The sequence below is a fragment of the Conger conger genome, chromosome 2 (assembly GCF_963514075.1).
Source record: "Conger conger chromosome 2, fConCon1.1, whole genome shotgun sequence".
NCBI lineage: Eukaryota > Metazoa > Chordata > Actinopteri > Anguilliformes > Congridae > Conger > Conger conger.
Genome location: NC_083761.1, coordinates 67,846,641 through 67,855,558, shown reverse-complemented (window position 1 = coordinate 67,855,558; position 8,918 = coordinate 67,846,641). Strand labels below are relative to the sequence as shown.

Below are 8,918 nucleotides of genomic sequence, written 5' to 3'. Positions count from 1 at the left end.
CCCCTAAACACAGACGGCTATTAGCAAAGGCCCTCGCTTGTAAATGCCTGGTGCCTGGTGAGGAAATTTGGTCTCCCAGGGAACTTGACAAAACACCAAGGAAAACCAAAGTACAAAACCCAATGGTATCCGCAAAGTTTAAACTGAATTATAAATCCCTGCTTCAAAGAGCAAAGTTATTTGGGACATTTCAAAACCCAATTGTACTGCTTAACATTTACATTGCTTTCTTGGCCTAAGGTTTATAGCACTATATACAAAAAGGTAAATGTAAACAACAAATACTAATCATTGAGGCTATGATGACATCAAATTGATTAAATTGCATCATATCTTCCATATTTCTTTTTACGGTTTATATGAAGAGTAGGTGAAAGAAGTGTTTCCAGACTTTGTCTTGCTGGCTTTGTGTTCTGGCATGCATGATTTATGATTGATCAATACAGAAGAATGCTTGGTACCTTGGTCTCCTGCAGTTTGAAAATGCATGTGTTGACCAGGTGGGCATTTCATTTACTCTCCCCATTGCTGTGATCTGCACAGCTGGTTTCAATATAACCAATGATGAGATTCAAGCTGACCTCTGTGACGTGCCACAGGCATCCAAGTTGAGCAAGAGGATAACTCAGACACATAGTGAATTTCGAGCATTGCATTTGTATAGGACTTTCCTCTACGTGTGCTTTACAGTGACGAGGGGAACTCGCCTCAACGACCAGCAATGTATAGCACCCACCTGGGTGATGCACGGCAGCCATTTTGTCCCAGAACGCTCACAAAGTGGAGAGGGAGAGAACCATTTTTCAGGCAATTTAATCTAGTTGATAAGGTATTGGGATTTAGACAACAGGATTTTAATTGTAGTGCTAAAAAGTATTTTGGAGCGTGTTCTATCATTTACACTCAGTGAACACTTTATTAGGTATTTATTAGACTTATATTTTAGACTTCTACTGCTGTAGCCTATCCACTTATGTTATGAGTTATGATGTGTTGTGTGTTTAGAGATGCTCTTCTGCAGACCACTGTTGTAATGTGTGGTTATTTGTGTTACTGTCTCCTTCCTGTCAGCTTTGACAAATCTGGCCATTCTCCTCTGACGTCTCATTAACAAGGCATTTGTCTGCTCACTGGATTTTTTCTTTTCTTTTTTTGCACCATTCTTTGCAAACTAGACATTAGTGCACGTGAAATTCCCTGGAGCTCAGCAGTTTCTGAGATACTCAATCCACCCTGTCTGCCACCAACAATCAATCCATGGTCAAAGTCACTTAGATCATATATTTTAAAAATTCTATTCTGATGGTTGTTGTGAACATTAACCAACCCATATCGACATGATTGTAGCATTGCACTGCTGCCACACAATTGGCTGATTAGATAATTGCATGAATAAGTAGGTGTAATGAAGTAAAAATGTTCCTAATAAAGTGCTCGGTGAGTGTATATGCAATTTTCTTTTCATTAGACAATGACCCTCTGAGACTGAAAACGTCAGGGTCTTTGTCCGCCTGTCAGTCATGGCCCTGTTTACAGACCCAAACAAAGGCTGAGATGGATGTGCTTGTGTTTGCTATGAGTACCCAGTGGTGAAGGTGTGCCCTGCATTGCTCAGACCAGCATCTGTGAGTGGTTTTGACCACAGTGAGTGATCAAATTGCGCTGTAAATCTGCTGGTTGATTCGTCAACATGGACGAGCTGTTGTAATCTTAATTTTGAGTGCTGTGTCAGCAGTGCCAATTTAAGTCTATTTTACATTGTGTGTGGAATGGTAATGAAGTAGTAGGTATTGATAGGGTAGTGGCCTCCAACCCTGGTCCTGGAGAGCTTCTGGGTCTGCTGGTTTTTGTTTTCACCGTAAAATCAATAACCTGTTGAGACCCAGGTAACCAGGTGGGGTGAGATAGCTGTGTAATCAACTGCTCTAATAGATTAATTAAGTACAGAATAACAAGGAAAACAAGCAGACCCTGTAGCTCCGGGACCAGGGTTGGGGTCTACTGGGATAGAGACCTCTGGCACGAAGTTGCTGCGGTAAGGTAATGCGCGTACATGTATTTGAGTGTCCAAACGCAAACACTAGAGACCTATCGGGGCCAGTATCACAAATCAGCATTACCACGTTAGCTGGATAACTGCACTGAGCAAAAGCTCGAACACATCCAAATCTGGAACACAGACTGAAGTAAAGAGAGATGTTCCAGGTTTTACTGTTATCCAACAAACTCGGTAGTCCTGCTTTGTGATGCAGGCAGCTATACCCTTTTACATAGAGATATTAAAGTTTCCAACTGTCAAAGGGCTTGGGGGTGATACTTTATAGTGGTTTAAAAATTCTTACCGGGGGATGCTCCAATTAACATTTTTGATTACATTCTCACCGTTTTCTTAGACAAAACACAGGGAAACCAAAAATTATAGGCTTTTGAGAACAGATGTGGGCAATTTCTGTTTCAGTTCTATCCTCAGTCTTGTGTCCAAATGCGAAGGGAAAATGGGCAGAGAATGGCATTCCCTGTGTTCACCTGGCCTGATTTCATGTTCCTTTCCTCCTGTCTGAATACACTCTGTCAGATTTGGAAAGACTGACTGGGATGTCAGGTTTGTTTTTTTGAAGAAAAAGAAAAACGTTCCATTGTGCTTTTGGGCACATACAGGTTTAACAGACAGAAAAAAAGGGTTGCACAGTAAAATTTGCCATGAAGATGAGCAGCTCTGACCTCTTGCTATCTGTTCTCCATCTTGCATTTCTCCTCCAGACCCCTGTTTCACAAATCAGACCAGCTCATTTAAGCCATTTGTGTGTATTATATAGAATTTAAACGCATCACCTTTCCCATTTCGATATTTTCATTTTTAATAAAGCAAGGTAAATTTTCATTGCTCCAGGAAAAGTAGTCTCTCTGGCGCTCTTGTGATCTCATTGCATACTTGTTGTGTCTTGCTTGCTCTGCTCTCACCCTGTTTTCTAATTAAGCTACTCGTGTCTATAGGCTGTAGACACCAGAGGAGGATATTACCAAAAAGTGCTTTATCTGCGGATGTGGGTGATATCAGTTTGAATGATTTTACCTTTTTTCTAGATCTGCTAGTGCCTTTGCTACCTGTTCTGGGTTTTGGAACTTTGTAACCTGCAGGCTATTCTTTTTTTATGAGTTTATATGTACCTACATGGCAGCCCTGTCCTGCCCTGCCCTGCCCTGCCCTGTCCTGTCCTGTCCCACCTTTACAAGTCAGCTCAAAAGGAGCTCCGGATGAATCACAACCCACTGAGTCTGCTGAACAGGTCCTGACCGCTCCCCTCCACCATATTCATACTGTACACTCATGACACAAGCCTCACTCACCACAAGTGTGGGTGAACAGATTAACTCTTATTTGACTACAGTGGATTATTTGTCATCGAGATAATAATTTGGCTTTTTACAGCTCTTTACAAAAAATAGGCCAAAAATTGGCTTAGTTCTCAGAATCATCAATAAAAAACCGTTTGAGTCCATGTCTCAATTTATTGCCATTAATGCTGAGGTTACAAAACAATATTCATTGCAAAGGAAAATAAAATGCTTATAAAAAAACTAAAATCTAAAAAATAAAATAAAAATTAATAATAATAATAATAATAAAAATAATAATAATAATAATAATAGTAGTAAGGGACAGAAAGGTTTGTATGGGAATCAGAGACAGGGTACAACTGCCCCACCAAAAGCAATGTTAATTTTTCAATACTATCGCGCCATTCACATCGTCATGTCACGATATTTTATTCAGTCCTATATTTGATTTTTATCGTTTCATTTTTTTATCTGATGTTCTGTGACATTGTTAACGGGAAGTTATTTGTAAAGTTGTTTCTTTCAGCCCGTCGAAAAGTGTCCACACAAAGACGTCTGAATAGATTCAGTGATCTAAGAACGTGAGCGATTGTCATGGAAATTCTTGGGAGCGGGGCCGCAGAGAGCGCGATATAGAGAGTGAAGTTAGGAGTGAGAGAGGGAAAGTGCATGTTTGAAAAGTTCAAGCAGGATTTGGACTTTCCTCAGAAAAGTGTGTCGTATGCTACTCTGAAATTACATAGATAGATATTTACTCAATAGCAATGCGTTTCAAAACGGCGCATGCATTTTTCAACAATTCATCAAAGACAAACAAATAACGGGACTCTTTCAACTGTAAGTAAGTTATTTGAGCACATACATTGGAATTTTTGGTGTCTCAGTTGTAGCCTATATAATTGTGCATAAAATATATGTAGACCACTATCGAATCAAATGTATATTATGTAGTAGGCTATTGGTATGGTTTCATGTAATATTTCTTTTTACAAACCTCCTTGGTAATGTTTTTGTAAAATCATTGCCTTCATTTCGTTTCACCAATGAGATGTCGAACGACATATTGGAGTACATTCAACTTCAATTTCAAGTTCACTATAAACTTAATTTAACGTAGCCTATATACTAACACGCGGTCATATACGTTTAGCACTGAAGATACATATTTCAAATATACATATTTGTCTTCAGTTTTGTTATTGTGCTACCGTGCACCTGCTCCACCGATAATGTTTCATTTAAACTTTTTTATTTGTTTTTATTTGTTACGTTTTTCGTTTTTTTCTCTTTATGATGGTCATAGTAGCATACCAAGGCGTATTTTTGTTCAATATTGATTTGTATGCATACATCTCATAGTTTGACTGTTGAACATGCAAAGATGTTATATGTGCTGTTAACCTACTCAGAGATGGGATGGGCTGGGGGTGGGGCTGGGGTGCGGTACGGGTGCTGTGGGTTGTCGGGTATTCTACGCTGGCTGCGTGAGGGACGTTTAACACACACAACTCCACACTCCAGGAAGGGCTCCTGTAAGGGAAGGGGCAGTCAGATAAGAACGTCCTGATTTTGTTTATTAGTTTCACGCATTTGTGAGTGTGAGATGTGATGAATGCATTGAGATAAAAAAGGGATTTCAGGATGTCCTGCAGACCTCAGTCTTTGGAAGTACATCTGTCATATCTTGTTTGTTCCTGGCTATGACATTGTTTTATTGTATGTCCCTCCAGATAAGAGCATCTGCTAAATTACTATAATGTAATGTAATGACATGTTAATATCTCACCCTCAGCAGTACAGGGTACAGCAACCACTGGGGGTGTGGTTTGAAAGTTTTACACAATGTTCCAAATACGCACGGCACAGAATGTTTTAGTCGTACACTTAATCTCTCAATAAGACTAGCAGGCTATTTTTTTGTGATCTCAGCCAAAGTGCTGACAACAAAGCTGTGGGTTAATTTTGTTCAGCTTGCACTGAAAGGTAGGCTCTGGACTTTGATGGTATGGCTCTGTCCACTTTTGTGAAAAAGACTTCAGGAACAACAAGGGCCAATGTTAAACACTCACCCGCATGTAGGCTGCCCTGCACATCAGGGAGTTGGTCACATGTACAGGAAAGAACAAAACACCAACAAAACCTGTCTCCGACTGAATAAGAAACAGAGAATTTTCACTCTTTCTCTCTCTCTTTCTTTCTTTTGTTCCATAAATAGTAAGATTGGAATAAAAAGCACCCATAAGAGGTGCTTTAGGTGACTATTTCTCTGAGGGCAAAACACAGGAGAGGAGTGGGATGACAATGTCACTATTGTTCTTGTTTGGAAAATTAATTTCTGGTCCGGGTGTGCGTTTTTTTAATAGCAGATTTGGATCCAACTTTTTGAAGGAAATGATCATTTAACCTCTGACTCATACATGCTTCATTGTGTGGTAGGCCATTCAGACTCTCTTTGGGAGGTGCGGATCCTCTGATCTCTGATATTTCCCTTATCAGTGCATGTCTTTGTGACATCTACACTGTGTGTAGTTCTCCTCACTGGAGCAGACCAAACCCACTCTCCTCAAAAAAAAACACCTCATTCCGCAGGGAAAGTGAGACACCTGGTTAGGGTTGGAGGTTACATACCTGGAGTAGTAGGATTTATCAGAGTTAACAGCATGACAAGGCATGTACAGCCCTTCAAGCAATTGTTTTTGTCCAGGTACTGACATAAATGACTGATATGCTCATGACAGAATCGGAAATTTTGAAAAGGCTAATGCTGTCTGTGCTGATTGTTTTCTTGCATTGGCGTGCCATATATGGGGTGCGTCTTCTCTAGACTATTTACAATTTGTACTGTAACTCTAACCACAGAACGGCTGTTCACTGTAGAACATGAATATAACATATGAGACTCCTGCAGTAACACTGGATCCCTCCTCCAGGGAGACGGAATTGTCTGGCAGAACGGAGAGCCCTCTCCAGGGGGAGGGCATCAGGGCTGGCTGGCATGACTGTGTCCCTGCAGCCGAGTAATGCCCTGTTTTCAGGCACAGCTCTGGGTTTCTGACCGCCCGCCAGAAAGCCAACCGAGGGGAGGGAGTCTCAGTAATTCTTCCATTGAGTTCAACAGGAAAATGAATCAGGAGAAATGTCCCTTGTAGTATCTACAGCATATCTGGCAGCAGCACGATGGTTTGAGGCTCATCTGATGCCTTGGACCCTTGATGACATAAAGCCATTCAGACAACAAATGTGTTCCATACGGTTTTGGTGTAATTTTTGTATCACTTTGTATCACCTGAAAATACGATATTCAGACTCTGGTGATGTTGATATGTCACAGACTTCAGGCAGTCATGGCACGCAAACAATATAGCAACCAAATACAAAACATGACTATTTTTTTGTAATTACTACATGGTGAAACCAATATTTATGTATAAAAATACCCTTTAATAAAAGCTGAGAATCTGCACTTTGACCACATATGAATTGTTTGATTACAAACAAAGAAAATAAAGCATTAATAGGAAAAAGCTGAAAAGGGCAATGTGTGACCAAAGCTTTGGGGGGTACTGTATACACTCAGTGTGCACTTTCTTAGGTAGACCTGTACACCAGCTAGTTAATGCTAATATTTAATAAGCCAATTATGTGGCAGCAACTAAATGCATGAAAGAATGCGGATGTGGTCAAGAGGTTCAGCTGTTTCTCAGACCAAATGTGAGAATTGGGAAGAAATGTGATCTAAGTGACGTTTTACAAACAACAGTCACTAGAGTTTGTAGAGAATGGTGTGGAAAAACAAAAACATCCAGTGACCAGCAGTTCTGCAGGCATAAATGTATTGTTAATGAGAAAGTTCTGAGAAAAGGGCCAGACTGGTCGAAGCTGACAGGAAGGTGACAGTAACGCAAATAACCACGCATTACAACAGTGGTATGCAGAAGAGCATCCCTGAACACACAATGCATCAAACCTGTCAGTGGATAGGCTACTGCAGGCTACAAAAAAATAAGTACATAAATAAATAAATAAGTAAAAATAAATACCTAATAAAGTGCCCACTGAGTCTACGTCTGTGGCTTCAACTCTGTGTGTGCCATCTTATGACCCCAATCGAGTAAAGATGTTTGTGTATTTATATGTCCATTTATGCATGAAAGAATGAATGCCTGTATGTCTATGTGTGTGTTTACACGTGTGTGTTTGTTTGAGAGAGAGCCACGGACAGATGTATTTTTGTATTCCTGAAGATAGGCCTGTGCTTTTTGTTCCATAAAGCAGAGTTTGGGTTAAAGGGGCAAAGTTTAGGCCTGTTTCTCTCAAGCCCACTCAGGTGAGCCACAGTAAAAGGAATGGAGGAAGGGGAAATTAACAGGAAAGATTTTCTCCCAGTCTTCTGCAATTTTGACAGTTGAAAACAGATAGAGAGTGTGAGTGAGAGAGAGAGAGAGAGAGAGAGAGAGAAGTTCTGCTCACCTGTGTTGAAGGAGCACGTGAGTGTAAGTTGTAGGAGGGGTCAAATAACAGTGCACACTCACGCACCCTGCTTCCCAGCTTACACTGCTCTCGGTGCCTCTTGCACTACAAGACGCCGCACACGCATACACACTCAGACGCTGAAATCCACTCAGAGGCAGAAGGGGATAAAAGTCAATATTTGATCAGTAACCAGCAGTACATACAGGCAAGAAAGAAAGAAAGAAAGAAAGAAAAGAAAGAAGGATAGAAAGAAAGAAGAAAAAACAAGGATTCTGTTTTCCCTTTTGTTTAACGTTGCTGTGCAGAAAAAAATCTCAGGGACGACTAGGTAAAGAAAGTTTGTTTGAAACAGGTGGAGACTGGATACGCCGCCCTTGAGTTGTCAGAAGTTTCAGAGGAAGAGATAAGGGATTTACTTCTTTTCCCTGGTTTTTTTTTTGGACTTTGGGATCAGGATTGGGAGCCTGAGCATTAAGAGGTTTGTGAGCTCTTTAATCTATAAACTCTGGGAAACTCTTTAGCTTGTACTTTCTTCTTGCACTCCGTACTTCTTTAGACTTGGACTCTGTCTCTCTCTCTGTGCAAGCTTGTGTGTATGATTGTTTGTGTATGTTTGTGCTTGTACGGATAGAGTTGGGAGAGGCCTGACAGGTATGCAATATGCAGACTGTGGAATATGATATATTTGCTGCACTGCATAAATGGACAGAAAAAAAGTACAGATCCTGAGCTGCTTCTGTCACAGAACCTGCTTTGTCTCCCTGTGTCTAACTGTGTCAGAGAAGCTGTTCCCACATCTCATTGTACACTTTTTTGTTCTATTCTTTCACCCCTGCCATTGTTGCTGGTAGTTAGGTGTGCTCAATGGAATCAGTGGTTAATGTGCTGTGCTGGAATTGTCCTCTAGGGCGGGAGAATACGCTTGGAACATTTCTGAGCGTGACAAAGCCCAGTGCTGCAGCGGCTTGTCTGTTAGGTAATTCTGTTTATTCATACACATGTCTGCTGGAATCACCAATGCTAAATTAGCAGATAACCTCAGAGGTTCAACAGTCTGACGTAGACGAAATGTATTGAATAGATGTATACATTTATATTTATGGGGT

At 40.7% G+C, this 8,918-nt stretch overlaps 1 protein-coding gene across 5 annotated transcripts in view; it reads left to right on the top strand.

The window, feature by feature from the left end:
• The first annotated feature begins 7,899 nt into the window (after nt 1–7,899).
• The window catches only part of itgb4 (integrin, beta 4), a 28,030-nt gene continuing 27,011 nt past the window's right edge, over nt 7,900–8,918 (top strand). For all 5 annotated transcript variants that reach the window (XM_061230841.1, XM_061230840.1, XM_061230839.1 and 2 more), the window contains exon 1: nt 7,900–8,290. The gene's annotated coding sequence lies outside the window, so the exon portion shown is untranslated. The remainder of the gene's footprint in view (nt 8,291–8,918) is intronic.